Genomic DNA, 19,296 nt, shown 5'->3' on the forward strand with positions numbered 1-19,296 from the left:
ATGAGTTAGAAAGTAAAAAATATTAAATACAAATATTTTTATAGCCGTTTACCTTTATTTTAATATATAAAATAATGCAGTAACATATTAATTTATAAATAAAATTACATAAAAGTTAATGTTTCACACAATAAATAATGTTAACATTAAGCAATATGTCTCAAGTAGTTGTGATCCAAATTTCAAGTTAAAATCACAAAAAATTATGTTTGTGTCACAATTTTAATGGTTTTACCAACAACTGCCATTAGATTTTGCCACATACTCTTGTACTCTTGTATACTCACAAACTAATAAATTACTGTCACCGCATTATTATTCATGCAAAAAGGTTTTGAAATATTAAAACTACATTCTGAGAGCTTTCAGATGATATATAGCTTTTCATGATTTTTTAGGTTTAGAGTAGGGTTTTAGTGTTATATGCAAAAACAAATTTGGCCTACCTGTGGGCCCGTAACATTTTGGAAACTGACTCTCACTATGTCATAATTTTCCCCAAATTGTAATAAAATATGAAAATTATACTCTTTGAGCTTTCCAACAATATATAGTTTGTCAAGATTTAGGTTTAGAATATTAGTGTTACAAACACTAATGTGGACAGCGCCACTTAATGTTCATAGTAGGAATGAATGAATATTCACTAAACAGTAATAAAATATTCTGATATAAGATATAAAGTGAGCAGACGTCAAAATATGTGATGTAGGATATAAGATTGTTCAAAAGGCTCAAAGGTCCTAAATATTTCAGATGCCTTACACCAATCAGGAAGCGCAACGTCATCAGAGCGTCACAGAAAGAGGAAGAAACTGTTCTAAGAGAAAAAGCAGGTGCTGCACGTGAGAAACTTATCGCGTGCAAACTAACTAATCTAAGCTTCATTTAAATCTAACTTCAAGTGTGTATTGAGTTGCTGTGTGCGTACATGCAAAAAAACCACACACAAGTTTGTAATTCAACAAAGTCTTCAGTAAAGCAAGAAAACCTTTACTATGTCCTGTAGTGCTTCTTTTCACAACTAAGCATCTCATTCAGTTCTGACCGACTGCCTGCTGCTTTCCGCACCTATAACTATTCACTACATTCCGAACCCTACATTTCAATTGGTCCTTCGAGCCGGATGCGGATCACAGCAGAGAGATGACATCCCATTCTGAACCAGATCCCCGTGTTGTCAGACCTCGACGACAAATAAGGCCGCCTGCACGTTTAGCGGATTATGATGTTACTGGAACAGAGAATGTGAAAAGAGCATTACCAACTAGTCGGTTAAATGAAGCTGTAAGGGATGAAGCCCCACTGAGGACAGATACTGTATCAAGATCATCCTCCCCAAAGAGCCAGTTATCATATTTAGATGATCTAGATGTCCAAGATGAATGGCAAGAGGATGATGAGCATCTGCAATCACAACAGTTATCTGAAATTAAGTCTATGTGGGCTGAGATGAAGAGAGGCAATGATGAGCTGCATAGTCACATCCTACCTGGGATCCTGTCTGCATTACAAGGGCTCAAGACAGAGAACTCCAACATAAGGCAGGAGATACAGCAATTAGCAACACGTGCCGAGGCACCTAGACCACAAGTAACCCCAGTAGCAGCCCCGCGTACTAGTGTGTCATCCAGACAGAGGCAGCAGCTATCTGCCACCCAGAGTGAACATGCACTATATTCCCATGACGTTCCACGTAGATCAGTTCAGACTGAGCAGCTGACCAGAGAGATGAGGGACTTGACATTTTTACCCAGATCAGAGCACATGAGCCATCATACCCCCCCACAAAGATCTTATGCTTACGCATCACAGCCTGCTGAAGCTGTCTTTTATGATGAAACTCCACGAGTCATACATGGACATTATTCAGGGGAGCAGGAGATGCATGGACTACCCCAAACTGGGATAACACCTCGAGCTATAAAGGTCCATGAACAGGAGAAAGCTTATAGAGGGCCAACTCCTACAATACCTCGCTTAACAGCAGCTGACCCAAGACAGTTCTCGAGACTGCGGATGGCACTAGAGAACCTCCTGCCAGAAGATGCAAGTGAGTGCTTCAAATATCAGATCCTGACTGATCATTTGATGGTAGAGGAAGCCCTGCTGGTGGCAGACTCCTACTGCAATTCAGTTAGACCTTACACAGACACTATGCGAGCCCTTGTGAAGATGTATGGTGAACCTCACAAGCTCGTTCTGCGAAACATAACAGAGGTACTGGAAGGTCCAAACATTAAGCCAGGAGATGTTAAAGCATTCAAGTTATTTGCGCTCCGTGTGCGCTCTCTAGTGAGTATGTTGGAGCAGTTGGGACCTGAAGGAGCAGCTGAACTGGAATGTGGCTCGCACGTGTCTAGACTACAAGGTAAACTCCCTCATGAGCTCAGGACTAGTTTCAAGAGGCATGTCCACCCATTAAGAATTACTGTTCCTACCCTATTGGATTTTGCAGACTGGTTAGAATATGAACTTCAAGTTCAGGATGATACAGGCAAAACAGCTATCCATGCTCCAGATTCATCCACCAAGAGAAGAGATACTCGTCATGAATCAAAGTCACAAGGGAAATCGATGAGCATCCTGCTGGGCACAGAGAAGCCTGCAACAGACCGTGAACTCAGAGTGCCTGCTTCAGAGTCTAGATCTAGCTCTAACAAGTATGGAGGAAAATTACATGCTTACTGTCCTTATTGTGACAATTCCAGTCATTTTCTCAATGGATGTCTTAATTTCAGAGAGTTGACTAAAGATCAGAAAGAGTCATGGATTCGAAAGAATAACCGCTGTTGGAGATGCGGTCGTAATCATCAGGCATCCAGATGCACTCTGAAAGCACTGTGTAAGACTTGCAACAGGAAACATCTCCTCGTATTACATGAGCTTAATGAGCGAGCTGTGGATAACAGCTCTGAGCCTGAACCTAATGAAACCACCTGTCTTGTGAGCACCACAAAGGATATCTTATATGTGGACCGTTCTGTCACCAGCCGCAGAGTCCTTCTTAAACTGAGCAAGGTAATCATCACAAATGGGGATAAATCAATGGAGACGTATGCAGTGCTGGATGATGGATCAGAAAGGACTATCCTCCTCCATGCCGCAGCTCAGCAGTTAAATCTCAAGGGGCAGTCAGAAGACCTTATATTGAGAACAGTGAAACAAGATCAGCAGGTCCTGCATGGGGCGGCCGTCTCCTTCACAGTGTCTCCTGTGTCTAACCCTAACAAGAAATTCCATATCAAAGGTGCATTTACAGCTGACAGACTAGGTTTAGCCGAGCATACATACCCAGTGGTATCCTTACAAAAGAGATATCGACATCTAGCTGGCCTTCCCCTACAACAGATCGATAAAGTGCAACCTATGCTGTTAATTGGTTCAGACTGCCCACATCTAATCACTCCCATTGAACCTGTTCTGTTAGGCCCACCTGGTGGACCAGCAGCCGTTAAGACCCGCCTGGGATGGACCTTACAAGGGCCCACGCATGAGATTCAGCATGGAGTCTATTCTTATCAATGTTTTTTCACATCTGTCCTCCCCAACTCAGACCTGTTGGATCACGTTGAGAGACTATGGAAAATGGATGTAGTTCCCTACCACAATGACAAGGTTGTGACACGATCTAAACTGGATCAGGATGCTGTTAGACTACTGCAGGAGAAAACTGTAAGAGTGGAAGTAGATGGAATAATGCGTTATGCCACACCACTGCTTCGGGTACAGAACATGCCAAGTTTAACCATGCCCAAAGATGCTGTTCTCCCTCTGCTCAGAAGTGTAGAAAGGAAGCTGCTTAGGAACCACGACCAGGCTTTAACCTACCAAACTGAGATCACTAAGTTAGTAGACGCTGGCTATGCAGTTAAGCTGGAGGAAAGCGAGGTGAACAGCTCCAATGAGTCGTGGTACATACCCCACCATATAGTGCAACATAACGGAAAGTTCAGAGTTGTCTATAACTGCTCCTTTCATTATGAAGGTCAAAGCCTAAATCAATTCCTCCTTCCAGGACCAACACTAGGCCCATCATTGTTGGCAGTATTACTGCGTTTCCGTGAGCACTCCATAGCTATCAGCAGTGATATTAAAGGTATGTTTCACCAGGTGAGGCTGCTTCCTGATGACAAGTCTCTACTTCGATTCCTGTGGAGGGATGTAAAACCAGAGCAATATCCTGATGTGTATCAGTGGCAGGTGCTGCCCTTTGGCACGACATGCAGCCCCTGTTGCGCTACATACGCCCTGCAAAGGCATGTCATGGATCACAGCCAGCCTGGGGAGAAGGTCAGGGATGTTATTGAGAAGTCCTTCTATGTTGACAATTGTTTACATAGTCTTACCTCCAAGGAAGAAGCTAAAGATTTAGTTGATCAGCTCTGTTCACTTCTGTCATCTGGAGGCTTTGAACTTCGACAGTGGGCCAGCAATTGTCCGTCTGTAATCACTCACCTTCCCCCTGAATCTAGATCCAACACCTGTGATCTTTGGCTTCGTCAAGGCCAACAAGACGTCCATGAGTCGACACTTGGACTGCACTGGCACTGCCGATCTGACACACTGCATTACAAGCACAGAGGTACATCCTATTCTACTGTGACTATGCGCAACATTTACCGTGTTCTGGCAAGTCAGTATGACCCCCTCGGGTACATCATTCCCTTTACGACAAGAGCCAAAATAATAGTGCAGCGTCTGTGGGATAAGAGGAGGGACTGGGATGACCCACAGTTACCTGATGACTTACTTGACATGTGGTCAGCATGGGAGAAAGAGTTAAGTGCATTAGAGGAGATAACCCTGCCCAGATGTTACTTTAGTTCACAGATGGATCAACCATCCTGTAGACATGAGATCCACGTGTTTTGTGATGCATCGGAACAGGCATATGGATCAGTAGCCTACCTACAGACAAAAAACACTAAGGGTGACGTAGAAGTTACCTTTGTAGCTGCCAGGTCTCGTGTTTCCCCTCGCAAGCAGCAGTCCATACCTCGTTTGGAGTTGTGTGCAGCTCTTAGTGGTGCACAACTTTCTCAGGTTTTAGTCACTGAGCTTACAATCCCCATCCACTCTGTCACACTCTGGTCAGACTCCACTACAGTGCTCACATGGTTGTTGTCCAGTTCATGTCGTTATAAGGTGTTTGTGGGAACCAGAGTAGCAGAGATCCAAGAGTTGACTGCATCAGCTACCTGGCGTTATGTTCGATCCAGTGACAACCCAGCAGACGACATAACTCGAGGCAAACCCCTTCGAGACCTCTCAGCCAGGAGCCGATGGTGCCAAGGACCGCCTTTCCTTAAGCTGCCCCCAGATAGTTGGCCTGAACAACCCCCCTTGCCTTCCGAAACACAAAGCAGTGAGTTAAAACAGTCTGTTTTCTGTGCATCAGTAAATGTAACTACACCCTTGCCAAAGCCAGAGCAGTACAACACCCTCTCAGAATACCTAAATGCCTATGGTCAGGAGCTTCATGGGGCGGCCTATAATTCATGTGCTGACACCCAGAGAGATGTCCAACGAGCAGTCCTCTGTCAATGTCAAGCTGAGTCTTTTCCTACTGAGTTAAGCCTCCTGAGGTCAGGAAAGCCAGTGTTGACCACCAGCCGATTAGCCTCACTCTCCCCTGAACTAGACACAGATTCAGGTTTTATTAGAGTAGGTGGCCGCTTGCGCCATTGTGACGTTTTAGAGGCAGATACAGTACATCCAATTGTCCTTGACCCGCAACATCCTGTCACTCAATTAGTTATCAGAGATTACGATAACAAACTGCTTCATCCTGGCTCAGAGCGGTTGTTTGCAGACATAAGAAGGACATATTGGATATTAAGGGGTCGTGAAGCAGTCCGCAAACATCAACGTCAATGTGTCGAGTGTAGGAAATGGAGAAGCCGCCCAGAAGTGCCTCTTATGGCCGATCTACCTCTCACCAGACAAAGGTACTTCAGACCAGCCTTCTATTCAACAGGCATGGATTGCTTTGGGCCTTTCCTCATCAAAGTTGGCCGTCGTAATGAGAAGAGATGGGGCATAGTCTTTAAGTGTATGACAATAAGAGCAGTGCACATTGACATTCTCACAAGTATGGACTCTGACTCCTTCCTGATGGCCCTACGAAGGTTCATCTCTCAGCGAGGAAAGCCACATGAGTTGCTGTGTGACCAGGGAACTAATTTCAAAGGAGGGGAACGTGAATTAAGCGAATCCTTTGATGCCCTACAGAGTCAACTAAAGAGTCACCTTGCCAGTCAACAGATCAAGTTCCTTTACAACCCACCAGGTGCACCTCACTTCGGCGGTTGCTGGGAGAGGGAGATCCGCTCGATTAAATCGGCTCTCAGAGTGACCATCGGGGCGCAGACTGTCACAGAAGAGGTGCTGAGAACAGTCCTGATGGAGGTGGAAGGTATCCTTAATTCCAAACCCCTTGGATATACCTCCTCTGATATAGCCGACATTGACCCAATTACACCGAACTGTTTCCTCATTGGACGACGAGATACCTCTTTACCACAGGTGGTCTACCAAGAGTCAGAGATGTTGAGTCGTCGACGTTGGCGTCACAGCCAGCTACTTGCAGATCATTTCTGGAAGCACTTCCTTAAGTATTACCTGCCCAGTCTCCAAGTACGCCAGAAGTGGAAGTCAGACAAGAAAATGTTGGAGATTGGTGATGTGGTTATGATCGTTGATTCCCAACTACCTCGTGCCCTGTGGCCAGTAGGAAAAATCACTCAGGTGTTCCCAAGTTCAGATGGCAGAGTACGAGCAGCTAATGTGGCAGTTAAGGATAGGACATACATGCGACCGGTAGCTCGACTCATTCAGCTTCCAGCCTTACCTGAGGATAGTTGATGTCAGGATACAGACCTTTTAAGATGAGCGAATTCAACTCTTGAATTCGGGGGCGGCTGTTCAAAAGGCTCAAAGGTCCTAAATATTTCAGATGCCTTACACCAATCAGGAAGCGCAACGTCATCAGAGCGTCACAGAAAGAGGAAGAAACTGTTCTAAGAGAAAAAGCAGGTGCTGCACGTGAGAAACTTATCGCGTGCAAACTAACTAATCTAAGCTTCATTTAAATCTAACTTCAAGTGTGTATTGAGTTGCTGTGTGCGTACATGCAAAAAAACCACACACAAGTTTGTAATTCAACAAAGTCTTCAGTAAAGCAAGAAAACCTTTACTATGTCCTGTAGTGCTTCTTTTCACAACTAAGCATCTCATTCAGTTCTGACCGACTGCCTGCTGCTTTCCGCACCTATAACTATTCACTACATTCCGAACCCTACATTTCAAAGATATTTTATAAATCACACACTATAAATATGACAAAGATGCAGAAACAGTTAGTTGCAGTACAATAAGACTTTTTAATAAGGTGAAGAAACAATTTAAAATGATTTGTAACCCCCCTCCCTCCCCCCCCCCCCACACACGCACATACACACACACACACCCCTGAAAGAGGACTGTTTTGCAGAGCTTCTTTCCCGTGCTCCCTTTCTGTAGTTCAAGAGAGGTGAGTTTGGCAACATGGTGGAGCCTTATCTTTAAAAACACAGACACAACCAATGACAACGAGTCAGACTGATAGTTGTCGATTCCAAACCGAGTCTCCTCAATGTCCTCCATACGAAGGAAAACATCCTCTGTTCCAGATCCTCCCGCACAACGTGCATGTCTGTTGACATCTTAGCTTTTTAAAGCTCGGCGGATCACGCAGCTCACAGCACCTTATAATAATAATACACATGTATAGCGCCTTACACAATACTCACAACAGAGAAACTCTTGTAATTATTACTTTACGTGAACAACGGCTGGTGCAGTAAACATAGCCTAGCGAACGTTAGCTGGCTGCGATTTCAGTCCAGTAAAATCAATAATCTTTGCTCTTTCTCAATTTTCTGGTAATATTCTATTCACAAAATACAACCGGTAGTACCGCAATGTTAAAAAGTACTTGTGAAAATAATCCTCCGGGCTCTATTTGCGATGGTCTGCCGATTAGAACAGGAAAATGCTCCACGGTGCTGGCATCTGCTGCCATGCAACGAAACTAGGAGTACGACCGGTTTAAGATGGCGGCCGTATTTCTCAGTCCCCAGCAGCCAATAGGGCATCTAGTCTTCTATATGATATCTATGGGACCACCGGTGATGACGTAAGAGTGACTTCAGGCATTAATAATCAAAATTAAACATCGATTTGGCTCCTCACGTCTTAAATTCACAATATATGTCAACAATCAATGACGTCGCTTCAAAACACAACATTTTCCTATATTCTGTTTTAATAAACAGTTATATTTAAACACACAGTGGTCTTTGACGCGCGCGTGATGTTTGGAGCGCGCTCATGTGTGAGATCAGAGGAGTGTTTGCTGTTATTTCAGTCATGACCGCATGGTGTCAGTAGAAGATAGGCTAAATCAATCTCACACTGGTTTATGTTACTTAAACATTTTTTAACCAGTCGTAAATGTTATAAATGTAATATCGGTCGCATATGAGTGTGTTATGGCTCTCTGTCGGATTGGCTGTGATTAGGACAGAAGCACGAGTGCAGTATCAGAGGTCGATGAGAGTTTGACCATGTAGTCAAACAGGTAAGATGTTAAAATAATATTGAGGTGATTGTGGTGAGATTTGTCTCCTCGTGCAATTATTATAGTAAAGTGAGCCCCTGTGTTTTCTTCTGGAAATTGAGTTAAAACACAAAGTCTGAGGAAGGTTTTGAGTATTGTAGGTCAGTGTTGTGTTCAGTGAAAATAATTTGACCTCAAAATAAAAGTGCAGTGAAATCAGACTTTAATTTTTACATTGGGAACAAAGTCAAAACATAACCAAAGCACAGTGAAGAGTCTTCATATATGACAACATTTACTGATGATTTGATTGACAGTTCTGCCATCTAGTGGATGAATGAAGTATTACATTATTAAATGCTGTACTAAGTACTGTATATTGAGAATTATATATTCAGTATATGTATTAAATGGTTTATTTATTAAATGTACAAATGATAATTTATAGGTCATTTTTATACTGTATATGTTCATGGGGTACAGTGTGTGATGACTCCTGAGATATTAAAGATGCTCATGTGGTGTGCAGACAGATGCAGTGTGGAGTGGCTCTCAGTAATCAATCAGTAAGAGATCTGGCTGACTGGAGTCCTATATGAATATCATTCCACCAGCAGGAAGTAATAAAGGAAAATGGGTGGGAACGTGATTTTGTGCCCTTTTGTGAAGTAATGACAAAGCGCTGCTCATTTGCTGAATGAAACGTTGTGGATGGGGTGTAGGAATGCAGGAAAGTGTGAAAGTATGCCGGTGCAGTGCCAGTGAAAGTTCTGTAGGTGAGCAGTAGTGACTTCCTGACACGCACTTCAATTGGTAGCCAGTGGAGAGAGATGAAGAGCGGCATTACATGAGACCTTTTAGGCTTTTGGAAGATGAACCAATTGGAGTGGTTTGATAGGCTGTGCAGGAAGGCCAGCAAGGAGAGCATTACAGTAGTCCAGCCTGGAGATTATGAGGGCCTGGATCAGGAGTTGTGCAGCATGCTCCGTAAGGAATGAGTTTATCTTTCTGATATTGTATAACGCAAATCGACATGATCGCGCTGTCTTTGAAATGTAATCATGAAGGATATTTCGTAATCAAAGACTACACTGAGGTTTCTGACAGTTTTGGAGAATTAAGGGTTGTGTTGCCCAGTTGAATGGAGATGTGATGCTGTATACTGGGTTGTGGAGGAAAAACATTTCTTTCTAGTCAAGTAATATTTTTTACATTTACTGTATGTAGCTTATATCAGATGTTTACAGCTTAAAGTATCTGCAGTTGTTTAAGCAGTGACTGCAGGAGGTGCAATGATATTACACACTGGCTGTAAGTAGTCCCCTGGCATGATGGTGGCATTGTAGATTATTATATTAAGGTGCTTTACAATATAGACCAGATGTTTGTGTTTTGGTGTGTAGTAGAGTGTAGTGAATGTTGTGGGATAAGTGTGGGGATTTATCAGTTTTGGCTGTTCAGCAGTGAAATCAGACATCAAAACATCAAAACATGAGCATAGAGAAGATCCTTCAACATTTACTGATGCTTTGATTGACAGATCTGTGACTGACATCTAGTGGATAAATAAAGCATTACAATATTAAATGACCTGAGATGCTGCTGTATGAATGTTATATTCTGTAGATATATTGATTGATTTACTGATTGATTTAATGTAGACATGTTTTATAGTTCTGCAACAGATTTTATTTTTATTCAGGTTTTGCAACAGATAATATGATTTTAATTTATTTTAATTTTATTGTAGGTTTCATCTTTTTGTTTAAATAAACTGAGTAGAAATGTCCATTTAATATTATAATTTAAATGTTCAATGTATTTCATATATTTATACAAAGATATATTCAGAGGTGTGAAGAAGTAAAGTATTTTTACTCACTACTCAACTATCTGTACTTTATCAGTTTTACTCTCTGATATAAAAACACTTTTACTTTACTACATTCTGATGTATAATATTGTACTTTTCACTCCACTACATTTCATAAATACAAGTTATTTTTCCCTATAATACTTAAGTACAATAAATGTAGTACTCTCTTATATATACTCAAGTAAAAGTAATTAAATATTAAATGAAGTTTGAAAACTATGAATAAATATTAAAACTAGTGGAGTAAAACAAAAAACTCTGGTGAAAAACAGATTTGAAAAATGTACTCGAGTAAAGTAAAAATATTTGAGTACTTTACACCTCTGAATATTTTCCTGTGTTTATATTAAATTGTATGACTGTGTGTTTGAAGTGATCATAAAGTTTCCTGTACATCTGCACACAACAGGATTTGATGCTGAATAGATACTGAAGTGTTTCATTTATTTGATGTAAATTTATCTTCACTCTTGCAGGTGTTTGTCTCCTCTGAACATGTAGGGAGGAGCGTCGTTCATCAGCGCTGACGTTCTGCTGATATATATGGAGAAAATCAAAAATATCTCTTCTGATTTGTCACTCAAGTTGTTTGATGATTTCCTTTCTTATTTCTAATAAGGTAACAGAGAGCGTGATTGGTCTCTCTCTCTCTCTCTCTCTCTCTCTCTCTCTCTCTCTCTCTCTCTCTCTCTCTCTCTCTCTCTCTCTCTCTCTCTCTCTCTCTCTCTCTACATTGACTTCTCATTATTCTCTATCAGTCTGTGTGTACAGTAGAGGATTATGGAGATCTGTCTCACACTCGTTTTACTCTCCTCTGTAGTAATGATCATTACTGCTGGTAAGTTATATTATCAATTAAAATTAAAATATTTATACTAAACATTAATACGTATCAATATATTTAATGCTTTTTGGTTCTTTTTTGTGTATCAGAAATGAATGTGAGGTTGGTCAATGGTAGCAGTCGTTGTTCTGGTAGAGTTGAGGTTCTTAAAGGTCGTCAGTGGGGAACAGTGTGTGGTTATTGGGAGTGGGATGTGACAGATGCTGCAGTGGTGTGTAGAGAGGTGAACTGTGGAGAGGCTGTACAGGCTCTGGGTTATGCTTACTTTGGAGAAGGATCAGGACCAATCACAATGGCTTATGTGCGCTGTAGTGGATCAGAGTCCTCACTGAAGAACTGTAGATCAGATGACCGGTATATTCAGGTCTGTTCTCATGATTATGATGCTGGTGTGATCTGCTCAGGTGAGCTTCTCTAAATATTTTCCTATTAATTCATGACTAATAACAACATCATTCTGTCACAGGACACACAAATGAAAATACTTGATTATATTCCGGTTAAGATTTTTGTCTTCTGAATTCAAAATACAAAATTTTTGTTAACATTTTATTTAAATCTATACAATAAATTTGCAGTCAAAATATCATCCAAAATCATTTATTTCATGTATCAGAGTGACTTCACTATAATGTGTTAAGAAAAATACATAAATGTTTCTAATTTTTCATTTATTTTTATTAAGAACACATCAAAAAGTTTCCAGACTTGTTATTGAGGATTAGTTGTCTTCTGGAAGGATCTTTCAGTTTCCAATATTATCTTAACAAATCCAGTAACAATCTTATGTTCTGTTCACTTTGTCCATATAATCAGAAACCATAAACTATGGAAGGTTTACAAGACTTGTTGATGGACCTCATCTGTGTTCTGGAAGAGTGGAGCTGCTTCGTGGGAACACCTGGATGTCAGTGTGTGATGCTGTGTTTGATGATCAGGATGCAGAGGTTGTGTGTAGAGAGCTGAACTGTGGGGTTCCTGTACAGCTGCTGGGTGCAGATACTTTTGGTAAAGGAGAGGAGCAGGTGTGGACACAAGAGATTCAATGTAGAGGAGATGAATCACTCAGTCGATTATGTTCATATGCTTCACGTAAAGTAACCTGCTCTCATGACAATGATGTGGGATTGAGATGTTCTGGTAAATATCAATGCTGAACCTTATTATAAAGAAATCTAATATTAGTTTAAGCAAATCATATTGAAAATATTCAAAAGGCAAAACTTTTAAAGCTCTTGAAAAAAAGTAATGTATTTACATAAAATACTTTGTTCCAGTCGGGCTCTTGTTGGTTTTTCTGTATCAACAGTTCAGTGATGCTCCTCAACTTTAATACACGAGCTGCAGCTCTACTCTTAAAAATAAAGATGTTCAAGATGTGATTATATTATTAAAACTAAACAACATTCAGATTTGATATCATTTAACATGAAGGAGCACAGACAGAGGAAAAATAGAAAGTGTAACTTGGTATAGGTTAAGGCAGGGATTCCCAAAGTGTGGTACGCGGGTGCGCGAGAGGAAAAATGTAATGGCGGTCTGTTTCTTTAAGTGGGATTTTTCCATACAATAAATAAATAAAAAAATGAACAGTAAACATTTCCTTTTTAATCGCTTTTATTTTAAATAAAAAACTATAATTTATTAGTTTTTGATAGAAACGTAGAAGACAGCTGCTGTCTTTTTCTACGCACTGCTCTTCTGTTATGCACTGCAGCCGCTATATGCGTGCCAACTCGTTTAATTCATTCCATATATATGATAAATATGCTTAACTGACTGAAATCAGGGAAACTGTCATGTGGGACGTCTTATGATAAAGTTGTTAGTCACGAAGGAGGAGAGGGACCAAGAGAGAGATACTTTTTTATGGCAAAAATAGAAATAATGAAATGTGACGAGACATGGGCACAGGATACGCGAGCAATGTGTTTTCATGCATGGTAAAGAGACCGCCAATGAATTATATAATAAAATACATAAATACTTACTGTAGAGAACTTATTAAAAGCTTTCATTTAATTTTGTTTGAAACTTGAGCTGTTATAATGAATCTGCAAACTATTATACACCTTTTGTGCGAACAGTAAAGGCTTTCGTTAATGTGTTTGATGGGTCTGCACGTGACGCACTGGTAAACATGAGGAAACCTCTCATATGTCATCTATTAGCTGACGGCAGTAAGTGTACGTTTTTTACCATAGTAAACTCGAATGGCGTCTAAATATCACAGTGGTTAAACGCATACACGGGGGCGCGCATCATCTACGCTGAGCGTAGTTTCAGATGGTGCAATAGGCGCAATATTTTTCACAATGTTGGACTTAGCTAAGCCCGACGTAGGACTATTACACCCAACTTCTTAACGTCCGGCTAGTGCAACCGGCCCTTGGTTATTTGCGCATGATTAAACATGAGTATTTATGGTGAGAAAACAAAGCTTTTTTGGATTTTTTTTTAAAATGGGGATTGGGGGTGCGCCAACCAGGTTGGGACATAGAAGGGGGTGCGCAGGAAAAAAAGTTTGGGAACCCCTGGGTTAAGGTACAGATAAACTTCAGCCTAATGATGATATTTCAGTAATTGATCAATTTCTTGTATTTTCTGTATTGAAAATTAAAATACAAAAAGGTCCTATTTGTTTTTTAATATACTTACACAATTCTTGATATTTATTTTGATACATTTTATCTAAAGTATTTTGTATTTTAAATCCATTTTTATGTCAATCTCTGGTTATGAGCTGTTCTGTATTTCAGTAATCTGAGATCTTTGTCCAGTTTAAACAGTGCTCAGATAAATCTATATAAATATCTGTTCTTTTGTCTGTATTTTGTTATATTCTGTTTCAGTAACCTCTGAGATCTCTGTGCAGGTTACTTTGACCACAGACTGGTGAACGGTCCTGATATCTGCTCTGGTCGAGTTGAAGTTCGATACCTTAATGAGTTGAGAACAGTTTGTGATGCATGCTGGGATATGAGAGCTGCCAATGTCCTCTGTAGAGAGCTGAATTGTGGGATTGCTGTGTCTGTTGTGGGAGTGGACTGGTTTGGAGAGGGATCTGGTGAAATCTGGGCTGATGTGTTTGATTGTCAGGGGAATGAAACAAAACTCTCAGAATGTTCAATCTCTTCATGGAGTCGAGCTGAATCCTCTCATAAACAAGATGTTGGAGTCATTTGTTCTAGTGAGTGAACTTCACTCTGTCATTAACATGAAGTTACTGTAGTGTGATGGTAATCAATCTGAAAATGTCAAATCCTTTCTCCAGATTCCTCTCTGTCTCTTCATGATGGTCGAGTGAGGTTGTCTGGAGAGAGAGAGTGTGAGGGTGAGGTGGAAGTTTACATTCATCAGGTTTGGAGGAGAGTTCTGCTGGACTCCTGGAGTCTCACTGAATCCTCTGTGGTCTGCAGACAGCTGGGCTGTGGCTCTGTGCTGAACTTCACTAACTCCTCTTCATCCAGTGATGAACACAGTTATGAGTGTGTGATGGGCTTCCAGTGCTCTGGGACTGAAGATCATCTGAGGAACTGCAGCTCTCCACAAACTCTCAACTGCAGCGCAACACAACAGCTGGCAATCACCTGCCAAAGTGAGGATAACTGACCTTATTCATCATTGTAGTCAATACCTTTCAAAGACAACATTGTTTTCTCTCTGTATATCAGAACTCACAGGTCAGAGGTCCATCAGGTTGGTGGGTTCTGGTGGAGATTGTGCAGGAAGGCTGGAGGTTTTTCACAAAGGCTCATGGGGTACAGTGTGTGATGACTCCTGGGATATTAAAGATGCTCATGTGGTGTGCAGACAGCTGCAGTGTGGAGTGGCTCTCAGTAATCAGCCAGTACCAGCCTGGTTTGGTCCTGGTTCTGGTCCCATATGGCTGGATGATGTGAACTGTGAGGGGAATGAGACGTCACTGTGGAGCTGCTCTTCACAGGTCTGGGGAGATCATGACTGTAAACACAAGGAGGATGTAGGAGTCGTGTGCTCAGGTAAGGAGTGTTATGGCATGAATGTATTTTAAAGAGGATTACATTTCTTTTTAGTCAAAAAATAATTCTATAATTCTACATATGAAGCTTATTTCACAGAATTGCAGTTCTTTAATATGCAGTATTTAAAATGCTTTAACATGTTATTTTTAGTTTAGTACCTAAACTCCAAGTTGAAGATTAATGCAAATATCTTTCAATCTAGAGTTTAAAGAGCTCAGGTTAACTGAAGGCTGTGAAGGGAATGTGGAGGTTTTCTACAATGGATCCTGGGGTAATGTTTGCTACAATCAGATGAACAGAGACACAGCGAGTCTGATCTGTCAAGAGCTGAACTGTGGAAGATCTGCAAGTGAACCCAATTATTCAGATGGACTGAGGTCTCATAATTGGTTGGATTTCTTTAAATGTCGATCACATGACTCCACTATATGGAATTGTCCATCTTCACCTTGGGGACAGGATTACTATAGTACAGATGAAGTGGCAAACATTACCTGCTCTGGTGAGATGAAATTTAAGTTACTGTCTTGTGAGATTTCTAATTATTTTGTGTGTAATGTATTTAGAAACTATAGGGTTTGTGATATTATATTACTGAAATTATATGTTTTATTTGGTTTTATCCACCTTATTTTCAAACATGGAAGTAAGGGATGTGACATATTTCCCTTTTTTGTTTGAGACATTCATTTTAATAGCCGGCCAGTCGTGGGAGCACACATAAAACCTGATTTAAACAGTTATTGTAAATATTTACTACAACTGCCATGTATGACCAAGTGAGAGGATGAAATTAAGAAGTGGCCTGATATTTAATATGAAAATAAATTCAATCATTTTGTGTTGTTGCTCAGGTGTGACGTGTCTTCAATGCGCAACTATAATAGCACAGAAGCATATCAGTATCTTTGAAATGGGAAAGTCAGTCAAGTGTTTGTACAAGGAATAGAGCAAGAATTTGTGTTTTTAACCTTTTCAGGTGATGGTTTAAAATGTTACAACTGTTGAGGTTTAGATGTGGATACAGATCATGGGTGCAAGTCTACCACATACACATTCAGCTCTTGTACGTGTATTATGGTCAAAATAAATGTTTTGTAGAGATTTACAGCGTTTTTATCAGCTATTATGGCAACCCCTAACTGCACAAATGATGCCGGTCTTCCTGGATTTCATAAGAAGCATTAAAATGCCAGTCAAAACAGCACACTTGTGTCCCTCGCAATAGGACTACCATTAGCTTTAGTGGCTCACCGGAAGTCATGCGCAAAGGAGCTAAAAGATGGCGGCGCTAGGGCTGTGACGGTTAGGATATTTTCTCACCGCGGTGAAGCATAAAAAAAATCATGCGGTTATGCGGTTAACCGCACAACAGTAACCCCCAAAGCCCAAAAGCACAACCCCCCACCCCCGCAAAGCATCGGAAACGTCTTCTTATTTATTATTAAAACAACAAATTATATTAGTAATAACAACATAAAATAATATTTATTTCCATAGGTATAATATATATATATATATATATATATATATATATATATATATAGGAATACATATATATATTTTTATATATAATATATATAATAATTATATAATTTTTTGTCATCGTTTATAACCCATTTTGTACAATACATTTCATACAATAGCAACCTGAAAAAAACTAGAAAGAACATGCCGAGCTTAACATTGTTTCTTGTAAGCAAAACCTTGATTCCAATTTCTTTAGACATTTTTAGAGTGTTTTTCGGGTAACACTCCGTGGATATAACGCACTCCTCCAAACGCAACGGGTTGAACGTTAAATAATTTATTGCACAATAAAATGGGTTACAAACAATGACAAAAACTGTTCCATAATTCATATTAAACTCAAAAGAAACGAAAATAAATACTATTTCATGTTACTATAGTTAATATGTTTAATTATAATTTTTCAAAGCAGATACGAAACGAAATAACGTATTGCATCATCCCGTAAATAACTGCGCAAAACTTATGGATACTCCAATCAATGCTTTAAATTACTGCTGTCCATTTACATAATCAAGAAGATAATAAAACTTTTTTGATCCCGAGCTGGAGAAATTAGTTTACAGCATTAACGGGTCACGCGGTCAGAATGCCCTCACCTGCCAGACTGATGTCACTATGGTACTTTGCTCCTCTCGCAAAAGTCTTGGAGATTTCCAACTGTCGTTGCTGGGCTGAAGTTTTATGAATTACTAAAGGTATGTTTGGTGCTCCCAAGTCCGACAAACGCCACATGATAGTTAATCATCACAAGATGTGATTTTAGAGAGTGGCATTTCCTCACTACGATAGTCAGACATATAGGTCTACAGCCGACCGCGCTAGCCTTCATAACTATAGTTGGCATGTTTGACAATCATAGTTTTAACCCTTATGTGTTGTTGGGGCCATTTTTGCAATTTTTTTGTCTTAATTTGGCCACAACTTTCTCTGTGTTTCAGCAAATGGAATGATTTTTGGTGACAAATCTTATATTTACACATATTTTAAGAAAATGCTTTGAAATTTTTCAAAAACTTAACAATATACCGTGGGCAAATTTACTACCCTTACGTGTTGTTAGCGGCCAAAAAAGGCCACTAAATTAAACTGCTGTAAAAATTTATCGGATGAAATTTTTTTCACATTTTTTTTGCATAAATCTGTTAATCAACCTCAGTACTGATCAAAACTACCAAATGTTTGCAAAAATTCCATGATTTTAACTCTTTCATTGCCAAGTTTATAAGTAGTGTCACTGATTTGGGGAAAAAAACACACAAAATGACAGATTTTCAATATAAAACGTGACTGTGGACTGGATTTTCTTTTACCTTTTTTACAGTCTTGGGCATGCCAAAGATTGGTAAAAACATTGGCTTTGATGCATTTTTAGTTTTTGTGCAGCATCAGATTAAATTTTTTTCTCCCTCATTTATTGTTTGTGGCCATTTTTTCCCCATTGACTTCCATTATAACAACATTTTTTGATTGCTGAGCCATGACACCTTATTACCATGCATTCTTGATTCTTTGTGCCTTTTACTTTTGCAAAGAGGTAAAATTTGTCATTTTTACTGTTGATCACCATGTGGCACCATTAACCCTTTAGTAGCCTGTGCAAAAAAACAGAGCATAAATTCTGGTCTGTACATTGAGTTATATGGACTATAAAACCATTGTGTGTGAACTAGTGTGTGTGTACGAGTGTGTGTGTGTGTGTGTAGGGTTAGTGTTAGTATTGAGGAGAGAGCACCTCCCTCGCGCACCAGTTAGTGCTGCACTGGTGAGAGGGATTTAGTCTCCTGTAGCTGTCCCTCTAGACACAAATCCACAGACACCAGCAGGCACCAGCAGCTCAGGAGTGAAGAGGGGAACATGCAAGTGGTGTACAGAACCAAAAAAAGAACAGTCAGCATTTGTATCCGTTGTGGTAGACACACTTGCAGAGAGCACCAAGTAATATGCTGCAAGTCCTGCTAAAAAGACTGAACACACACACGTACACATATACACAACAAAAAATTAGTTTGATTGTTTAGTTCTCCATCCATCCTCTACTCTTGCTTCATTGTTCAGTTTATTTGAAGTTGTTTTTGCATTTTGGTTCATAATAAATGTTGTTAATAAATCTGATGAAGAGAAGATTTTTTACAGATTTTTCCACACAGACGCACACACATGCAAGCACGCACGCACACACACACACACACACACACACACACACACACACACACTCTCTCTCTCTCTCTCTAATATGCTGTTATAGTCCATATAACTCAATGTACAATCCAGAATTCAAGCTCTTTTTTTTGCACAGGCTACTAAAGGGTTAATTGTGCCACATGGTGATCAACAGTAAAAATGACAAATTTTACCTCTTTGCAAAAACTAAAACCACAAAGAATCAAAAATGCATGGTAATAAGGTGTCATGGCTCTGCAATCAAAAAATGTTGTTA

Source organism: Paramisgurnus dabryanus, chromosome 1, assembly GCF_030506205.2.
Source record: "Paramisgurnus dabryanus chromosome 1, PD_genome_1.1, whole genome shotgun sequence".
Classification (NCBI taxonomy): Eukaryota; Metazoa; Chordata; class Actinopteri; order Cypriniformes; family Cobitidae; genus Paramisgurnus; species Paramisgurnus dabryanus.